At 35.6% G+C, this 22,293-nt stretch overlaps 1 pseudogene; it reads right to left on the bottom strand.

Annotated features, from left to right (window-relative positions):
* Positions 1 to 1,091: 1,091 nt before the first annotated feature.
* Positions 1,092 to 21,518, bottom strand: LOC103221034 (mitogen-activated protein kinase 6 pseudogene; annotated as a pseudogene).
* Positions 21,519 to 22,293: the final 775 nt, after the last annotated feature.

Raw genomic sequence — 22,293 nt, 5'->3', positions numbered from 1 at the left:
TTATATATTCAGTTAGGTAGGCAACAAACCGTAGTGCCAAATGAAGTGTATTTGCAAATACATTTTAAAAACTAAGTTACTTTTTAAAAATTAAACACAGAAAATATACTGATTTGCTAAAATAAATAAGATGTGATATATTAACACTTCACTATAAAGAATGCATATCGGAACATTGATAAACAGTAAATGAGTCTTATTAAGAATAGTTTACTACAATAAATTTTGGCTAAATAAATGTGCATATTGTGAAGCACTGTGAGTGGTATATGTTTTGCCACATACTTTTGTTATCTTGAGCTAGATAACACATGTGAACCCAATTTTGGCAGTCATTTTCCATTGCTACTAGTGTCATATGTTTCAAGAAATGTGTACAGTGTGAAAAACTTAAAAATATTCATGAATAAAAAATGTTTTAGAAAAAAATAGATATTTTCAGGCAATTATGTAGAGTCTCACTGTGTACATTTCTTTCTTTTTTTTTTTTTGAGACGGAGTCTCGCTCTGTCGCCCAGGCTGGAGTGCAGTGGCCGGATCTCAGCTCACTGCAAGCTCCGCCTCCCGGGTTCCCGCCATTCTCCTGCCTCAGCCTCCCGAGTAGCTGGGACTACAGGCGCCCGCCACCTCGCCCGGCTAGTTTTTTTGTATTTTTTAGTAGAGACGGGTTTTCACCGTGTTAGCCAGGATGGTGTCCATCTCCTGACCTCGTGATCCACCCGTCTCGGCCTCCCAAAGTGCTAGGATTACAGGCCTGAGCCGCTGCGCCCAGCTCACTGTGTAAATTTCAAGGCAAGAGTTGTTTCCTGTAAAACAGATCATTGTTCTATGAGAGGATGTTTTTTTACTTGTCTTAGTGCATTTCTTTTGCCTCCTCCAGTGTTGCATTAGTTTGCTCTATTCTTTATTTTTGTGTGCAAACGACATGCCAGTTAAAATGAAAACTATCTCATATGCAGGAAAAAAAAAGTCTGGATTGTAAAAACCAAGAGCTAATTCTTACTAAATTACACCATCTGATTCAAGTAAAAAATGACTTAAACACTAGTGATAAAATAAAGACAAAACACATCTCATGAAGAAAGCAAAGATAAATGTCTGCTGAGTATTTTAGTTCACATGTTTTAAAATGTTGCTGCAGGTTTTGTGAGGAATTTGACGGGAAGATTCCATAGCAAAAGGTGGTAATGTGGCCTGTATTGACTTAAGTGGTGACCCAACTGGACTGCGACACTGCAGGATGCCCATGGGCTGGAGGTGCTTGTTAAAGAGGAATTCCACACTGTTGTTCAGAAATCCTTCATGTCCTCTCTCCCCAAGTTTCCCATCCTCTACCAGTTCAGTTTCTAGTATTTCAGCATCTTCTTTCCTGTTAAATAACTTGTCTAAGTAACTAGTGTAAATGTTTTCCTTCTCCACTCATTCACACTTCCTTACCTTACAACAAAACTAATTTGTGATAAAATAGTTCTCCCCACCACCCACAAACTGGCTGTCCCAAGAAGATTGGTACAAGACTTGTAATCGAGCCAAATTTGCCATTCCTTTTTTCTGTTTTTCTTGGCTTACTGTCTTTTATATCAAACTTTTCATTTCTAGTTGGGACTCTGACCTATTCGAGTTATTTAATTTCTCAACAGCATCAGTAGGCTCGTGTTGTGAACTAAGTTGAGTAGTTTCTACAATAAAGGAATCAAAATCAAACCCCTGATTTTTTTTCCCTTCGTTTTTCAATCAGTTGCTGAGAGGCTTCCTCAAGCGCTCTCTGGGCTTTAACCAATCCATTCCTTTCACATTTTCACTTCCTTTCTTATCAGATTTTTCTCTGCTTTATTCTTTCCAACTGGAAATATCTGTAATAACCCTGGGTTCATAGTAATGGTTAATTTTACTCGCTCTCCAAACTAAGTTATCTAAATATGATGATGACCTGGCTTTGTAGTTACAAATATGGCTACACTTCAAATGCCTATTTGTTGTCATGATGATCTGGGTGCTGCCAAAAAGGCTTAGTACAGCAATTGGATCCTCCAGATACTTTATACTTTTCCCAATGTCCATCCAAATATTTTCGGGGATCAACTTGGACTTCTTCATCAGTGACATCAGACAGAGTTCCTGGGTCAAGCAGAATTTCATCAATATCAAATTTGTTATGCATAGACCAATCATGCCCTGAAAACTAACAGTCGTACCTTTTCCAGTTATAAATGTGACTGTGAGTTGCATCCATAAGCAAAATATCATAAACTTCATCGTCAATATGAAAAAGATGATTTGAAATTGGCTCATCCATTGGAAAATAATATACGCTCATGTAATGATGGGACCGCACTTCTTCTGCTGTTAACCTATACGAAAATTTATTCCAGGAAATCCAGTGCTTCTCAACTGATTCCCTGAAGCAACTGAGTTATAGGTTTTTGTGGTTCAGTCATTTCATTTCTAACGTGAACTGGAATTACACTGAGAAGCTCCTGACAATCTTCCTCATGTATAACAGGACTGGATTCTAATATCAGCTGCACCTGTTTGAGTTCAGGTGCACCTGCAAAAAGGGTTTACCAGTCAGCATTTCAGCAAGGATGTGGCCTGCAGTCCACATGTCAATGACTTTACTATAACTATTAGGAGAAAGTAAAAGTAGTTTACTTTTTACCATTTAACTACCAGTCCTTCAGAAAGATGATCTTTATGGGAATAATAAGGAGCCATGATCTCTGCAAGACCAAAGTCCCCTATCTTCAGTATCGTGTCTTCAGTGTTAATGAAAAGATTAGTTGGTTTGAGATATCTGAGCAATACATTTGCAGAGTGAATATACTTAAGCCACCTTAGCAGCTGATACATGAAAAGTCTGGCATGCTCTTCCAGTAAAGTGTCCTGCTCCAACATATTCGCCAAGTCTGTCTCCATGTAATTCTGAAAAATGTAAATACTGTAAAGTTTGGTAAGAGAGTTCACATTGTTTGCTAATTGGCTTCCACTGGTACTAGGAATTTCAAACACTTTCACAATGTTAGGATGTCAAATCTTCTAATAATTTTGATTTCATGTAGAGCATTTTTGACAGTCTGGGGATCAGTAAGGACAATTTTCTTGATGGATTCTTTTATCGCAGTCATCGTCTACAGCAGAAAAAAAAAACAAGCTATTGCCTCCACAATCCAAAGGTTTTAAGTTCATATATCCAGAGCCCAGATCAAAACCATGAATGTTCATGAGACTTTCAACTTTCTCTGCCCGTTTGAAACCCTTACTATCGAGTTTTCCTTTTGAATCGTTGAACTTGTGTAAACAAGGAAGAAAACTGACATCAAAAGGAAGGATCTTTTAAACAGGGAGAAGAAAAATAATTATGCTTTCCATAGCAGGATGGTTTCTTGATGTTCATTGCATTTTCCAAACAGGCTTGTTCAGTTCCCCTTAGATATAAAGCTCAAAAAGCTCTACTCATATTGAGAATTTAAGAGATTGCAGTACTCATAGTTCAAGAAAGGGGCAGCAACTCTGCAGACATTTAAAGGAAACACTCAAGAAGCTCCAATGAAATGAAATTATATACTATGCACCCAGATTTACTGTGATAAATGATTTAACATTTAACAAAAATATGAATAAATATGCACACAACACAACAGGCTTCTATGAACATTCTCCTCACAGTGCAGACACATTCAATGTTGGACTGGCCCTGAGCAGCATTGTTCTAAGGTGCTGGCAGGCACTATTTCCATTTTGCTTCTTTTCTTCCTTTGTTGCTATATATTTCATCACAAAGCCCTGGCGGCTGTTGATTAACAGATGTCTTTTGTTAGTGATCAGGTGGCTCCAGCTCACCACAATCGCAACCAAAGCTACTGTCCATCTTACTCTGATCCAACGGGACTTCCACTCATCAAGAGAGTGTGGGCCCATGGACAGCCCCCAGCGTGGGCTCACGTCTCCAGCTGTCCTGGCAGCAGCAGCTGCTTTGCCACAGTTGCTGCCATGTCAAACTCTATTTCTCTAAAAGCTCGACTTTTTCTTCAGTTGACAATATGTATTTGAAAAGAAAGTGAAAGTGAAATATTAAAATCCAGTGAGAGAGGTAATTCTCAAATGCCTCCCATGAACCAGCAGCATCAGCGTTACCCAGGAACTCCGTAATTTAAATATTTGCACCCCATTCCAGACCTTTGAAACATGAATCTGAAGACAAGGCCCTGAAATCTGCTATAACGAGCCTTTCAAATGATTCCAGTTTGCTTAAAGTTTTGAAAATCAGTGACACATGGAGTAAAACGGAGACGTTTATGAATAGGACTCACGTAACTTAGCAAATTTTGTAGGTCAGAAGGCTCTTTGTTGTTTATCCAGTTGTTTCATTGTTTGTTTTAATTAATTAATCAATTAATTTTTTGAGACAGTCTTGCTCTGTTGCCCAGGCTGTAGTGCAGTAGCATGATCGTGGCTCACTGCAACCTCCACCTCCTGGGTTCAAGCGATTCTCCTGCCTCAGCCTCCCGAGTAGCTGGGAGTTCAGGCATGTGCCACTAGGCCTGGGCAATTTCTGTATTTTTGGTAGAGACCAGGTTTCATCATTTTGACCAGGCTGGTCTTGAACTCTTGATCTCAACTGATCCTCCCCCATCAGTCTTCCAAAGTGCTGGGATTACAGGCGTGAGCCACTGCGACCGGCCCACATCATGCTTAAAATGTATGATAACAATAGCACAAACTATGGATGGGAAAAAATGAAAATGCAATGTTTTCAGGTCCTTATTCTGAAATTAATGGAGTATAAAATTATCAGAAGGTAGATGCTGAATAATGATAGAAGTATATTTTAAATTAGCCTGCCACCACACACTGCTAATTTTTTATTTTTTTTATTTTCAGTAGAGATGGAGTTTCCCCATGTTGGCGAGGCTTGTCTTGAACTCCTGACCTCGGGTGATGCCCCCGCCTCGGCCTCCCAAAGTGCTGAGATTACAGGCATGAGCCACTGTGCCCAGCCTGTTTATTTTAATTTAAAGATTATCTTAATATACAGGTCATCAAGGTTTAGAACTACTTGACTTTGCTAAGCAATTCAAAACGAAATGATGCAGAAATTAAAAGGACATTATTCATTTCCTAAAATAGATTAATATGTAAATAAGGTATTTGCTATGAAAACAGAAAACACTCCAGGTATTTAAATTACAATGAAATTTAAGCCAAGAGCAGTGGTGTATGCCTGTAGTCCCAGCTACTCAGAAGGCTGAAGCAAGAGGATTGTTTGAGCTCTGGAACTGGAAACCAGCCTTGGCAAAACAGCAAGACCCTGTATTAAAAAAAAAAAAAAAAAAAAATTGTAGGAGGGAGGCCAAGATGCGAGGATCATTTGAGCCCCAGAGTTTGAAAACAGCCTGGTCAGCATAAAAACATACCAATTCTACAAAAAAAAAAAAAAAAAAGAAAGAAAAAAAAAGTTCTAATTAACAAATTAGCTGGGTGTGGTGGCATGTACCTATGGGCCCAGCTACTCAGGAGGCTGAGGCAGGAGGATTACTTGAGCCTGAGCCCTGGAGATTGAGGCTGCACTGAGCTGTGACTGAGCCCTGGAGATTGAGGCTGCACTGAGCTGTGACTGCATCACTGCACTCCAGCCTGGTTGACAGAATAATTTAAAAATGGAATACATGCAGGAAACTTGTTTTCTTTAAAAGTATTAGAAAAGGATAAGGAACAGTTATCAGGAGGAATCATGGGAGGAAATCTGGAAGTGTAGAAATCAAGGAAGTTATTTCCAGTGGTCCAGCTGCCTGCATCATTAAGAAGAGCTGTACTCTAGGGAATTAGCCACTCAAACAGCATTTCTTCAATGTGTTCAAGCACTTGACATATCTGCAGAGATAGGAAATTAATGATGTCTGCTTTCCTTCCAACCTCCAAGCCTTTAATATGCTCCTCTAATTTTAGCATCTATATTGGAATCCTACTGGCAAGGGAGTCTGGGAAATGTAGATCCTAGATGTCCAGTGCTTGACACACAGCTAGACATTAAAAGGGCAATGGATGGTTTTTTTTTGTTTGCTTTGTTTTTTTTTTTTTTCTTTTTTTTTTTTTGAGTCGGAGTCTCGCTCTGTCGGCCAGGCTGGAGGGCAGTGACTGGATCTCAGCTCACTGTAAGCTCCGCCTCCCGGGGCAATGGCTGTTTTAATACAAAAAGAAAACATTCCACACAATCAGTCTACCTCTCTGAATGATCAGCTTTGAAACACACCTTTCTATCTACATGAAAGCATAGAAACAATCATAATGAAAAATATGTGTGTTCCAAGTATAATTGTGTAAGTGAACAAATGATCATTGTTTTCCTTAAAAGGAAAGACATGAAATCCCATCAACCACTGGAGTCATGTCTGGATGTTCTAGAGAATGTTCTGGTTTACCATTATACACCTGTTACCCCATACGATCTCATTTCTTTATGATAATCAGAATCAATCACCACATGGTCATAAGGAACCACAAATAGCCAGATGACAGGAATATATCAGAACAGGTAGGACAAAATATCAGCTTCTAGTTCAATCGAACCTTTGTTGTGTTCTCTTTTGGAAGCACTCCTATCTTGCAGACAACAAGACCTCTAAATAAAAAGAGGACAAAGATGGAAAAATAAAAGGTAAGAATAACTGAGAGTGCAATTAGAAGTAGTAGGGAGAGAGTATTCTGTTTACATCTCTTGTTTCTTATATCTATGTTCCAGCTTCAATAAAACTGTTAAAATACCAAGTCTGTGGCATACTCCTCAGAAATTGGTAACCTAAATATGTAAGCTCTTATTACCTAGTTGTGACATAGCTTAGATTTTAACATTCTGTCACAACTCTTTCTCTATATATCAAAACCATTAGTTGTGATAGGTGTTGCTCATTGCCTCCTTTTCTACAAAATGATTAACTTGTCAAAAGCAGTATTGTTTGAGGCAGCAGAATAATTAGTAAGATATTCACTCAATCTACATTTGGGCAAAAACGTTGGAAGGAAGGAAGGTAAATAAATATTAACATTAATTTTATTTTATAACACAAAAAATAATCGTGTTATCTTAGATTTGAAAGTGGTTCAATATTATCAACCTGCCACCATATAGCCAGTTTGTTCTTTCATGGAGAGGGAGCATACTAGTGGTTCTGCTTTGGATCCTACCCTTGGCAGATCGGGCACTCAGAAATAGTGACAGGTGTCATGACAGGTCATGAATTAATGAACAAGTATGGTATGGCTGAGAACAGAAGCTGACAATCATATACAGAATAGGATAATTGGTTCTCTTGACTATCAAAACCCTCCCCTACAGTGGGTGAACTTTGGTGAGCTTCCAGATAGAACACAAAATATGTTCAAAATATCCATCTTACTATCAAACATAAAATCATCACAAGTATTCATGTCAACGATCTATGACCATGCACTAAACTATCTTACTACCTAAAAATCAGTATATATTTTACTTGTGGTCATATTTTATACAAAAAAAAATTGAGCAACAAGCTTCACTTTTGACATACCAAACATTGGGAGGATGTCCCTCCAACTTTTCTATATAACCACATAGGTATGCCATTGTAATGCAGTGTCATACCTCTTCAATAGATGCCACAACCTTCTAAAATCTAGGAATAAGATTTTGTTTATTGTATTTTGTTTTTTCCTCAGATACATTTTATGAGATCTCCATGAGCCCATAAGAGAGGAATAATGGACAAATCCAAATATATCATAAGTAGGTACCCAGAAGTTGAAGTTGCTTTCAAGAGTCGTAAATGGCCTGAGATTTTAACCAACTTGCAAGCTAACAAATTTGGGTGCCAGAGTCTCATGGATATTAGTGACTAACATCCATTGGTCAGAGATGAAGAGAAGTTCATTACTCATGGAAATAACAGTTGCCAGAGTGTCAACATATTTTACTAATTCCCCAAGCCCAGGACAATGACAAGAGGATTAGACGACACCAACGACCATAGTGAATTCCATTGCAAGAGGGGAACTCAGCTCTGGGAACCCTGACATTTTATAATAGGCCCTAAACATGGCTGTCCTTTGCTCTTGAAGAATATGTATTCATTGTATGGAACAATAAACATACGTGTCCTTTGCTGTGGAGAGAGTAATTGAAGTACATGTACATGACAAATAAATTGTATCTGGAATATATATATTTAAAAACCCTTCTAATTCAATAGGAAGTAGACTAACAACTCAAAACATAGGCAAATGTTTTGAACAAACATTTCAGTAAATACACAGAAATGTAATCACATAAAAGCATGCTTATTACTTTTAATAATCAGAAAATTACAAAGTAAATCACAATGAGTTTCTACTATGCCCGATAGAATATATAATATTTAAAAGACTGAGAGTGCTTATTTTTAACAAGAATATGGAACATATTTTTCTCACACATTGCTAGTGACCTTGTAAAACATGCAATCACTTTGGGAAAACATCTGTGAGTTTCTTATAAAGACAAATATTGTTTTTAACATGCAAATTACCTATTTCATTCTCATGTAGGTATGTTGTATCTTATTTATTGACTTTTCTCTGTTACCAGAATATAAGCACTGTAACAAATATTCAAATTCCAATTCCAAATCATTGGTATCTAATACTGACTGAACAATAGAACTATTTGTATATATTTTTAAAAATACTTATTTATGCCTCCCTTAACACACACACACACACACACACACAGAGAGAGAGAGAGAGAGAGAGAGAGAGACAGAGAGAGAGAGACAGAGAGAGAGAGAGAGAGAGAGAGAGAGAGAGAGACCCCAATGCCTAAGGCTGCTCTCCAAACAAATGGAATTAGAATCTCTAGAAATGGGTCTGGGTATCACTGTTTCATATGAAAAAAGTCCATAAGACATCACAGCTATGCCAGCCATTAATACAAGAGACAAGATTCCCACTTGCTTTAACTATTTGAAGGAAAAATTAAGTAGCTACACAAATATTTGTGACATATTTTGCAAATAAATTTGGAAATCATTGATATTAAATGTCACAATGACCAATGTCATAAATTATTTCTACCAATAAAATATCAGGAATACCACAAATTTAGAAACTAGCATGCCATATTTGGGTTGCCATATAAGAAGCCTAAAGCAGTTAGAACAGTACTTGGCATATGTGCAACTTTCAATGTGTTAGTAACTATATATACATACATATATACACATATTTATTATACATAATATATATAATTAGTTATATATATAGTCTATGAGCCTCTGTAGCCTATTAAAATAATTATATAGGAGCTAACTGACAGATAAATATTATTTTAAATATATATATATATGTATTTTTTTTGAGATGGAGTTACATTCTTTCATCTAGGCTGGAGTGCAATAGTGTGATATCAGTTCATTGCAACCTCTGCCTCCTAGGTTCAAGCAATTCTCCCTGCCTCAGCCTCCCAAGTAGCTGGCATTACAGGCACCTGCCACCACGTCCAGCTAATTTTTGTGTTTTTAGCAGACAGGGAGTTTCACCATGTCGGCCAGGCTGGTCTCAAACTCCTAACCTCAGGTGATCTGCCCACCTTGGCCTCCCAAAGTGCTGAGATTACAGGCATGAGCCACAATGCCCAGCCAAAAATAATAATATTAATAACTATTCTCGGTTTTATTACTAATAGTAATATTCCCATTACGTTTATTATCTTCCTCTCAAAATCAAGATAAAATGTGATATAATGGAAATAGAGTCACAAGCTTTATTTTATTTTTAATTATAATTCCCCCAGCATATATATATCTATATATCACAAGAGTAACTAAAATTAATTTTGCCTCAATATCTTTATTTTTTAAATAAAATGGTGATTTAGTCTTACAGATCAGTTGAGCCTCTGTAGCCTGTTAAAATAATTATATAGGAGTTAACTGACAGACAAAGGCTCTAGTTATTTAATGTGCATTGAAAATATCAGGTTAACAAAGCTTTTGCATAATCTTATGCAATATGAATGTTAGTTGTAATCTTTTTGCATGGATGTATCTTGTGTCTGGAGCATCTCTATTTCACAGTCATTTACAGCTGTATGACAAAGGCTAGAATTATATCTTCTACAAGTGATTTTCAGGAGTAAGGATCCATGAGTATAGCTACTTTCTGAAATTTGTGCGTGTATGTGAGAGAGAGAGGGCCACAAATTAGTTATAATATCACTCTGCTCAATTATACCCAGCAACTGTACTTAACTATAGAAGAAAAGATATTAGATTTTTAATTTAAAAACTAAAGACAAATAACTCTCCAATTCTTATTAGAATCACAGACCTGATGATGTTCTTAATATTATGTTTCTCTCTCTCTCTCTTTTTTTTTTTTTGTATATTGAGCTATTTATTCATGTGCTTAGAACAATAGGAAGACAAATTAGTTGTAATGGGTAAATTATTTTTCAGATCATACATGTTACCAACTTCCGTTTGCTTCCACTGAAGTTTAGATTTTAAGCAGCAATTCAATTTCCAAGTTGATTGTTGCATGTAAGCAGTAATTAAATTTCCAAGTTGATTTTTGCAATCGAAGTTAAAATGATCCTTGGCAATACATAAGTGAGAAAGTATTCTTTGCCTCTTACAGAATCCGCATCAGGTAATGGTTACACAAGCCACCGAATTTTCAAAAGCTTGTATTATTACTTATTGTCGTCCCTTCCTTTTTTTTCCCAAATGTCCTGTATTTCCCAAAATTATAAAATTCTGGTAATTTTATTTCTTGGGTAGTTCTCACAGTGATCATCTCCTCTGCAATATCACTGCTCCACAGAGATCCAAGTCCTCATCATTCTTTGGCTGGTGTCCTCTAGTAGATGACATATTCTTTTCTCATCCATTTATCTCACTAATCAACTGACAAAAGATCCTTATCAAATATATAACTCCCGGTGTTTATATTTTTTAATCTTTATCATCACTTGCAAAGATTTTCTTCTCAGTATGTATCTCAAAAGCATTATTGCCTTATAGTAACTGTTATTTGTATGACTTCTGCCATAATTAACAACCTTTGTCCTGTGTATCACAGACAACATACAGAACGTCATGAAGAAGTCTTGGAGATAGGATTGAGACGTTTCACTAATACCTTCAATATTACATATTCTATGTCTATAGGAAATTTCTACTCAGAAGAAAGGAAAACTCATGGTTTTACACACTATTCAAGAGTGAAGAATCCACACTGCTGGCTTCTAGCTATCACGCTAACGTTAACTTTCACCACCTAATACAAACAGTTATGTATTTCTTAGGTCAAAATATTTTTCCACGACTCCTACAAATGCTTCTTTATGAAATCAGGACTAAATCCAGCACATAATTTTAAGCTACGTTATGTATGTTTGTATGCAAGAGATGAAAACCCACTGGAAAACTTAACTCAGAAGGATAATATATTCAAAATCAAAGAGTTAGAAGGCTATGGCTATGTTCTAAGTAAGAGGTAACATAGTTGGGGTTACAATAGTAGGAAGTGAAAGCATTTGCGTTATGGATATATTTATAAGTTTTAGCCAAATAACTTGATAACACTAGAAATAGGATGAGACCATACAAAAACACTCAGTGCTGACTGAGGATTTTGCCTGAACTACACATAAACTAGGGGAACACTGGGGGAACAACCTGACAACCTGTTTTTTTTTTTTTAAAGTGAAAACCCAGAATTAAGTATTGGTTATTTTAATGTACAGATGCTAATTAGCATTCCAAGAGCCTATTTTAGATAGCAGGTTGAAATGTGAGCATCAGGATCTAGAGGGAGGGATGATATGGGGAATATATATTTAGCTACTAAATTAACCCCCAAACCACTGTGTCTTAACAGAATATTTAGTTCTTAAACCATAATTCAGTAAATATTGCATGACTCATTAAATGGCACTGTGACAAGTTTCCTGTAATTTTGTGATTCCATCATCTTAATCACAATACTCCTATATAGCCATCAGAGAAAGCAATAGAGAATGTAGAGTATCATATAGGAGTAGTTATGCCTACTTCTGAAGGGTTCTATCTACTTATTCCTCCATAACATTGACCAGAACTCAGTAACCTGCTGCTAAATTAAATGCAGAGGAAAGGTGAGAAATGTTTTTAGCCTATCTGTTCATGAAGAAAAAATGTGACCAGTAAATCCTTGGCAATCTGTGACAATCTGTGGAATTAATGAGCAAACTAAGAAAGGTCTCTTTATAAGATTAATATTTTTATTATACTTTAAGTTTGGGGGTACATGTGGAGAATATGCAGTTTTGTTACATAGGTATACACGTGACAGAGTGATTTGCTGCACCCATCAACCCATCACCTACATTAGGTATTTCTTCTAATGCTGTCTCTCCCCTAGCCTCCAACCCCCTACAGGCCCTGGTGTGTGATGTTCCTCTCCCTATGTCCATGTGTTCTCGTTGTTCAGCTCCCAGTTATAAGTGAGAATATGGGGTGTTCGTTTTTCTGTTCTTGTGTTAGTTTGTTGAAAATGATGGTTTCTAGTTTCATCCATGTCCCTGCAAAGGACATGAACTCATCCTTTTTTATGGCTACATAGTATTCCACGGTGTTTACGTGCCACTTTCTCTTTATCCCGTCTATCATTGTGGATGTTTCGGTGGGTTCCAAGTCTTTGCTATTGTGAATAGTGCTGCAACAAACATACGTGTGCATATGTCTTTATAGTAGAATGATTTAAAATCCTCTGGGTATATACCCAGTAATGGGATTGCTGGGTCAAATGGTATTTCTAGCTCTAGATCCTTGAGGAATTACCACACTGTCTTCCACAATAGTTGAACTAATTTACACTCCCACCAACAGTGTAAAAATCATTCCTATTTATCCACATCCTCTCCAACATCTCTTCTTTCCTTTTTAATGATCACCATTCTAACTGGCGTTGAGATGGTATCTCATTGTGCTTTTGATTTACATTTCTCTAATACCCAGTGATGATGAGCTTTATTTCATAGGTTTGTTGGCAGCATAAATGTCTTCTTTTGAGAAGTGTCTGTTCATATACTTCACCCACTTTTTGTTGGGGTTGTTTGTTTTCTTCTTGTAAATTTGTTTATGTTCCTTGTAGATTCCGGATATTAGCCCTTTGTCAGATTGATAGATTACAAAATTTTTCTCCCATTCTGTAGGCTGCCTGTTCACTCTGATGATAGTTTCTTTTGCTGAGAAGAAGTTCTTTAGTTTAGTTAGATCCCATTTGTCAATTTTGGCTTTTGTTGCTGTTGCTTTTGGTGTTTTAGACATGAAGTCTTTGCCCATGCCTATGCCCTGAGTGGTATTGCCTAGGTTTTCTTATAGGGTTTTTATGGTTTTAGGTCTTAATTCATCTTGAGTTAATTTTTGTATAAGGTGTAAGGAAGGGGTCAAGTTTCAGTTTTCTGCATATGGCTAGCCAGTTTTGTATTTATAGATAATTATTATTTTTTAACTCTGCAGGGAAGAGTTTCTTTACACAGGTGAACTTCTGGTCAGAGGTATCTTCTGCCATAGAACATAATGAAACAAGACTTGGCCATGACATAGGAGGACATAGAAAGGGAATTTGGGAAAGGTATCTGTGTCCTCTGGAAGGGATATTGGGACAGAAATATCTTGTGCCACAAGAGGTCTTCAGACAGGGACATTTTGTTATAAATGGTTGTGTTACCTTAACTGAGAGAATCAAATTTGTCAAATGTTGCTTACAGGCTGAGTAAGATAATTTCTGAGAAATTACCATTGAAATCAACATTTAGAAGTAAATTTCTGCTTGAAAGGACTATAGGGACAGAATCCTGGGCAGAAAAGATAAAAGAAATAGTACAGTTGTAAAAATGAGCATAGAAATAAGTGAAGGACATATAGGGTCATATAGGGTCATGGGAGGGATTTTTTTCTTTCTTTTTCATGTATGCTTGTACATACAGGACTAATTCAAGAAAGATGGAACAGTTAATTATGAAGAAGTGAATGGGAAAAAATGCATATGTAATGAGATTAGATCATCAATCCAGTGCACAAGAAAACTTGACCTTGGACAGGACAACAGATGGTACCTCAGTACATCATTCAGTTAGGGGACTTAGTGATTCTGCTAGTTTTGTGTATTTGATTTTGGTTACTTTGTGACCAGAATAATCCCCTAGAACAAAATATTAGGGGACTAGAGGACATGTACTGGAAAGTCAAGAGTGTAGGCTGAAGTGCAGGAAGCTTGCATGTCAATGAAGCTGTCATTATTGGCAGTGCAAGTTCTAGGGTTTCACCATGGAATATGGCTGAGTAAATGAGAGGAAAGCTATTTGGTGGTGAATTCAAGGATTTAAGGATGCATATGTATGATAGTATCAAATATAGCTTTATTTACTTCTAGTTTTTTAGAGTAAATTTCTCTGCCAAAGACTCCTGAGTGTCTCATACAAATAGACCAAAGTGATAAACTGATCCCTAAAACATAAAAATCACCCTAGATATTGCAAATTCTTGCTTAATGACTTAAAATAAATTATTCCTGCTTTTCTGATTGATGATAAAAATAGAGAATTAAAATTTAGCTAAATTAAAGCTAAAATTCAACTTATTATGTTTGACATAGTAATTATTTCTGTCAATTTGTCTTTGGTAATTAGTACATTTTAATTAAATGTAAAAATTAATTCATTACTTTTGTTCTCAATGCATGAACATTTACCAATCTCAAAGGCAAAAGAGGGCATTAAAAACTTTCTAAGTTGAAAATGTTAAACTGAATAGAATTAAGGAAAAATGGCATATATGTATGTCATTCTAAAACAAAATTTAATATAATACAAAATTTTCATTTTTTGGTGAATATTAACTTGATCCTAAAGGTCATATTTTATTAAAGTGCTAAGCTCTATTTTTTATTTTGTTTCAATTTTGAAAATTCAAATATACAGGTGTTAGTTTATAACAAAAACAAAATTTCATTTTCATATTTTAAACACATTTAATGAAGTGCATGTTAATGTTAAATTAATAGCAATTTATGAATTAATATATAATTAAAATAAAAATCCAATTTTAAAATATGATTTATAATTTTTAATTGTAGTTCAAAATATCACAGAATGGAGGGAGAGGTGAAGGGAAAAGGGGGAAGAGAAAGAGGAAGAAGGAGATTAAGAAAAAAATCTAAGAATAAATATTCTAGTTCCAAGAAAAATAATGTAACGGTACAATATGCATTTAAAATTGAAGGCACAAAAGCTTGATTCACAGCTTTCCTACTATTCTTCTTTTTGGAGCCATTCCAAATGTCATTATTAAAGTGGCTATTTACATATAGTGTCATAACATGGTAAGCTAAAGGCTAAAGTTGGTAGTAGAAAGAACTTCATTAAAAACGCTATATTTTAAAAATAAAAAAGTCTTTTTACAAGTAATGTTAAATGGGAAATCAAGGCAATGACCCAAATAATTAAAGTAAAACAAATCCAATGCATCTGAGGGAAAAATAGAAGTTTGAGGCTTAAATCATCACAAATTACTGTCTACATTCATCAAATTAATGGGGCAATTACTCATCATGCACTTTAGGTTAGGTATCTTCAAATTGAAGTCATTTCTATACGGAAAGACTGATTTACTGACTTTGCTTTTTTCTTTTCCTCAAAGTAAAAGTTTGAGATTTCTTTTAATTCAGTGATTGATTTCTTTTATTAAAGTGAACTAATTCTAATAATGACAGGAGACAAATTGGATATTTGGTCTACACTGTCAAGCTATGTTTATTTTATTTTGAAACCCATATATTTTGAGGGTCAAACGTTCAACTTGTAGCAAATGTAAAAATCACATAATAAAATTTGATTCATTTAAGTTTTCTTTTTTCTTTTCTTTTTTCTTATTTATTTAGAGACAGAGTTTCACTCTTGTCGCACAGGCTGGAGTGCAATGGCACGATCTCTGCTCACTGCAACCTCTGCCTCCTGGGTTCAAGAGATTCTCCTGCCTCAGTCTCCCGAGTAGCTGGGATTACAGGCTTGAGCCACCACACCCAGCTAATTTTTGTATTTTTAGTAGAGACAGGGTTTCACCATGTTGACCAGGCTAGTCTCGGACTCCTGATTTCAGGCGATCCACCTGCCTCAGCCTCCCAAAATGCTGGGATTAAAGGAGTGAAACACCACTCCCAGCTTAAGTTTTCTTAAGTATGAAAATTAGAACCTTATGACCATTAAAACTCTACATACTTATTATTTCCTGACATTCTTTGAAAACCTTTTAAAATGCGGTCAGAACCCACAATCTTAACGTTTTTCATAAACATCAGAAGCATTGAGAATGAATGAACAGCAGCAACATGTACATCTCTTTGCTTCAATAGTTTATCTTTCTTTCTTTTCCTTCCTTCGTTTCCCTTTCCCTTTTCTCCTTCCTTCTTTCCTTCCTTCCTTGTTTCCTTCCTCCCTTCCTTCCTTCCTTCCTTCCTTCCTTTCTTCCTTCCTTCCTTCCTTTCTTCCTTCTTTTTCGCTCCCTCTCTTCCTCTTATTTTTTCCTTCTTTTTTCTTCTCTCACCCCCTTTTATTATTTCTTTGTCACGGGAAAACAATGAAAAATAGGAAATAGTACTGAAAATAAGAAAAAATTGCTTAGAACAGTATAAATTCAGTCACGCCACTATTTTTCAAAAAGAAAATTCAAATTTTAAATAATATGAAAATGTTGTGTTCTTACCATGAAAATGATAATCATAGGAGGTAATATACATTAAATAGTTTGTTTTAGCCATTCCACAAAGTATACATGTGTCAATGCATTATGTTGTATACCATAAATATCTACAATTTTTACTTGTCAATTAACAAAAGGATGGAAATTTTAAAGCCAAAATGTAAAACAAATTAAAAGAAGAATTCTACAAAGGCAAAACTATTGTAGAAGAAGGAAAGAAATCGAACTTATTTCTGTACTCAATTGATAAATGCCATTAGAATTGGGTCCAGTTTTGTGGTATTGGAAATAAAGCTTCTAAGAGTATGTGTGTCTGTGTCTTTTGATGGGCACATGCATTCCATTGACATCCGTTGTGTGTTCACTGATACAAAATTGTGGGTAACAGGTGATGAGACTGTTTACTGAAAAAGTTTTTCTGACAAAAGTTTTTATGGTTGTTCACACTAATTTAAAATTTTACCATGAATGTATGAGAGTTCAGTTATTCCATGTCCACATTAGGTTTTTCCATATTTATATCTAAAGTTAGAATATTCTGTCTTTTGAATGTTAGCCAGTTGTGTACTTCTGAGGTGGTATATCACATTGGTTACTAAAAAGTAATTTTACTGAAAACAAGTTTATTTATTTATTGGACCTTGAAATAGTATTCACTTTCATGTGTGTGAATTCCCTCCTTTCCTATTTTCATTTTGATCTTTGTCTTTTTTATGAATATTAGACTTTTTTTTTTCCAGATTTTACACAGCATTAGATATGAGTGTTACAAAACAGTGCATGATTTTTTTCAAGAAAAGGTAAGAGTACTTATGAATTCCTTTATTCACTCTCTTAGGTAGGCCTTCCTTTAGCAAACAAAAGTTCTTAATGTTAATGTAATCAAATGTATATCTTTTATATCTAATACTATTTACCTTCGATTTAAAAAAATCTTTACCTCATGTTACTCATGCTTAAAAAGATATTATTTTATTTTTATTTTTACAAGCTTTATTGTCTTACATTACCAGCCTGATTTCACCAAGCTTTTTTGCATAGCATTTAGCCCCACAGCTACTTCTATTTACTGAAATTCTTGGTGTTTCATCTAGTGTATTAGTAGGTTACATGTAGGCATATCTTTGAAGGGCAAAACACTGTCACATTTTCAGATTATGTTTTGTCAGAGCGTTTTCCTCTCTGTAATTTTTTCTTCTACTTTTAGCTGCTGTGGCTAAACATAAATCAAGTCTTAATTTCATCATCCCATTTTTTTCTCTCTTGTACTTAAATTTCTACCTTTTCTGGATTTTTCTATATCATGTAAACATACTTGGATGTTCTTTATTTTATTTTATTTTATTTTTGAGACGGAATCTCGCTCTGTCGCCCAGGCTGGAGTGCAGTGACCGGATCTCAGCTCACTGCAAGCTCCGCCTCCCGGGTTCACGCCATTCTCTTGCCTCAGCCTCCCGAGTAGCTGGGACAACAGGCGCCCGCCACCTTGCCTGGCTAGTTTTTTGTATTTTTTAGTAGAGACGGGGTTTCACCGGGTTAGCCAGGATGGTCCCGATCTCCTGACCTCGTGATCCGCCCATCTCGGCCTCCCAAAGTGCTGGGATTACAGGCTTGAGCCACCGCGCCCAGCCGGATGTTCTTGATAATGAAATATGCATTCATGCAAAACATTCCTCTTCTTTCACATTCCTCTCCAGCTATTTATCGATTTCCCTTTGCTTTCACCCAAAACTCTTTAAAATAATTGTGCGTATTCTCTCCAGTTAATCACCTACCTTCTTTACACAACCCACTCCATCCCAGACCATTTCACTTTAACTGCTCTTATCAAGGTCACTAATGACCCTCGTATTGCTGAATTTGCATGGTTGCTTGTCTGTCAATATCTTTATTAGTTTCTCAGCATCATTTGATGTAGTTTTCCATTTCTGCTGTACCAACATGTTCTTCTTTTAGATTATATGTCACACTGATATTATGCATATTTTAAGCCATTTCTTTATCCACTCAGTGGATAATTGATTATAAAGAGTGAAAAGTAGAAAGAGGGAGCTATCCTAAGAGGCTGTTACAGTAAGCCATAAGAGTTAGTTTTGGACACAGGTGCTAGGGAAGGATAAAGACACACACACCACACACACACACACACACACACAAACACACACATAAATCAGAACAGAGTTTTTGGTTAGAATAGAACTATAAGGTATTATGAGCTAGTGAATGAAAGGGAATAATATCTCAAACTGGCTTAATTTTTAGCTGTGACAATTGACTGAATGTGGGTGCAAGTAACTAAAATGGACATTTGGGAAAGGAGAAGATTTAGACAAATTTTGAAATTTCTCACTTAAGTACATCAAGTAGGGAATAGGATGTATAAGTTTTGTGGCATTTGAGATACAATTTTGAGAGTCCTTGGAAGATAATGTGCATCAGAACAAAGAACCTATGGAAATAATATAGAAAGTATAGAAAAAGAAACGAGAGCTGAACCCTTGCTTCTTCCAATGTTTATAAATAAAATCACAATGTGGAAATGACAGAGGGCATTGAAAAGGATGGCAAGAAAATGAATAATTTTGATATTCCTGTAAACAAATAGAATATTTAAAAACATATGAGCTGTCTTCTATACCAAACAATGTTAAGAAGTAGAATAATATTGTATCAGAACTGAGGTCACTGGGATTTGTCAACATAGAAATTATTGATGATCAAAAAATCATTTTATGACAAGAAGAAGATGGAAATTCAAAGTGGAGTGCTTTGAGAAGAGAATAGTAGATTGCAAAGATGAGAGTAATTAAAACAATTACTTAAAGAAACTTGAGGATGAGCCAGGAAAATGTGTTCCATTAATTATCTGGCACTTTGAAAAATTAAGACACAATGAGAGACAGTTTTGGAATAATACAAATCTAAGGAAAAATTCAATTTATGTTTGAAGTAGAATATCAAAGATTGACTGAAGAATGGAGACTTTTAAGGTACAATCTCCCAGTACAAAGAAAGGGAGAAATATGTTGTAGGTCTTTGTTTCTTTGTGTGGACCAGAGATTGACTTAAAGATGGAAAGATGTTCTTTGGCTCTGTTTATCTCTGACAGGTATTATGTAACCCTTTAGAACAGCTGTTTACCATTAGATAAAGTAGCCTTTAGAATCAATTTACTCATAACTCTCTCCCAATTCACCCCAGAGGATTTTGGATGTAACATCAAAACTGATTCACAAAAGTCTGGAATTAAATAGAAACAATGACTCTGACAAGGAAATATCTCCATAAAAGTGAGTATATTTTCTCTGATACTCCATGATTTTGACTGCCCCAATCCAAATCCTAGAAAGAAGCCTCACTCCTAGAAAATAACAAAGCCAGTCGTTAATCCTCTTAGAGTTACAGGAAGTGGAGGAGAAGGAAGAGGAGGAAAACTTACCTGACCAACAAATGATTTAATGTTTCAGGATAATTTTGGTTTATATTTAAAGGTTCATCTCTTTATTTCTTTTCTATTTTATCGCTCTACATCAAAAATGGGTCACCATCTATGATACTCTGCCTTGACAAAGTGTTCTCTCTGAGGTGAATCTTTCAAGAAGGTTAAAGTTTGAATGCATGTAGTATGCACTGACATTTTCATAAGCCTCTTTAGCTATCAGATATATTTAAGATTTTTATTTTCAATAATATACCTGAATCTGTATTTTAGGTGTGGGCTTGGGATAGATGAAGGCCAACCTATATTCTGAGGTTAATATTGCCTGCATAACAGAAGTCTTTTCTATGCAAAAGCATAGCCCAGCCATGTTCTATATTGAATTTAGGAGCTAAACGCCAAGACAATTGAAATATAACGTCATGCATGCTTCATTGTCTTTTCACAAATGTCTTTCTTGCATTTGGAGGGGCTGGGTAAAAGTAGAATTCAGATCTGAGGAATCTAATATTATATAAGTCTATATGTTTAATCTATCTGCATTGATTACTGGCACAAGTAATGATTTTCTCTATTTCATTGTTACAAACATTAACAAAATCTCATATTGCATGGCTAGAATTTTATATTTTAAAATGATATACTAAGGTTTTAAATTTTTTAACAATAAGAAAAATCCCCTTTTCATTCAGGGGAAGAAAATAAATGCTCCCTCTGGCTTAGGAATGAGCTAATTATTTGTCATCATTCTAAACAAATAGATATGATCATCTAAATGTTTCAAACGTCTGCAAAGAATATTAGCATTCAAACTAAAACCAAGGCACTTTAATATTCTCATCAGAGCTGATCAGTTAACTAAAGTGGGTCATTAGAAAATAACTAGCTAGGCATTTCATTAATGCACAAATAACCCAGAATAATATTCATAGTTTTCACATTTGCCTAATGTGCATGCAGACCACAGTGTTCAAACATGACTTTTTTTTTACTCTGTTACTATCTTAATTTCAAATTGTATTTTAATGTATTTGTATAAAAACACTGGGGCGTAAGAAACAGAAAACAAATTCAGGGCTGGTCATTTGATTGTGTAACATCAGGGTCACTAGCTCTAGCTATATTTCAGGTCTTTTGTACTTTGACGTTGGAGCAGATCTCTTACTCTTTCGAATATACTGCTCTTTTGGCAGCAATGTCTTTACACTCTCTCGATTTTCTTCCTGCCTCTCTAAGAGCTTTTTCTCTATATCCTTTCTGCCTTCACCCCTCCATAATCTTGGGAATTGAAAACCATTCCTGATGCCTCTTTTTTCTACATCCCGCATATCCAATCATATTAGTCATGCTGCTCCAGTGAAACTGAGCAAATAGTGTCTCTCTCTCTCTCTCGCTATATATATAGACACTATTTGCCTGCATAACAGAAGTCTTATATAATATATGTGTGTATATATATGTGTTTGTGTGTGTGTGTGTATATATATATATAGAGAGAGAGAATGAAATAGATTATAGATATAGGTATGGATATATACAAAGAGATTTATTATGAGGGATCAGCTCACACAAATAGATGGATGAAAAGTCCCACAAACTTCCATCTGCAAGCCAGAGGTCTGGGACAGCCAGTGGTATAGGCCTAATCCAAGTCCAAAGATCTGAGAATTAGGAAAGTCAGTGGAGTAAGTCCAAGTCTGAGCCCCAAGGCTTGAGAACCAGAAGCTCCAATGTTTGCTAGCAGAACAAGATAGATTTCCCAGCTCAAACAAAGAGAGAGAACTCTCTTTGCCCCTGTGTTTTAGTTCTATTCTGGCCTTCGAAGGATTGAATGGCACTCACTCAAACAGGTAAGCATTGTTTTCTTTACTCATTCTACCAATGTAAATGCTTATCTTTTCTGGAAACAGCTTCACAAACACACACAGAAATAATGATTTACGAGCTCTTTGAGTATCCCTTAGTCCAGATAAGTTGGCACATTAAATTAACCATCATACCAATAAGCACACATTTTTGTAGATTTCATTTCATAATCATCTAAAATTTCACCCACTTTTCTTTATTTCACAAGTTAATCCAAATAACCAAAATCATTTTTCT

The sequence above is a fragment of the Chlorocebus sabaeus genome, chromosome 2 (assembly GCF_047675955.1).
Source record: "Chlorocebus sabaeus isolate Y175 chromosome 2, mChlSab1.0.hap1, whole genome shotgun sequence".
NCBI lineage: Eukaryota > Metazoa > Chordata > Mammalia > Primates > Cercopithecidae > Chlorocebus > Chlorocebus sabaeus.
Note: the sequence above shows the minus strand (reverse complement) of the source record. Positions and strands in the feature narration are given on the sequence as shown.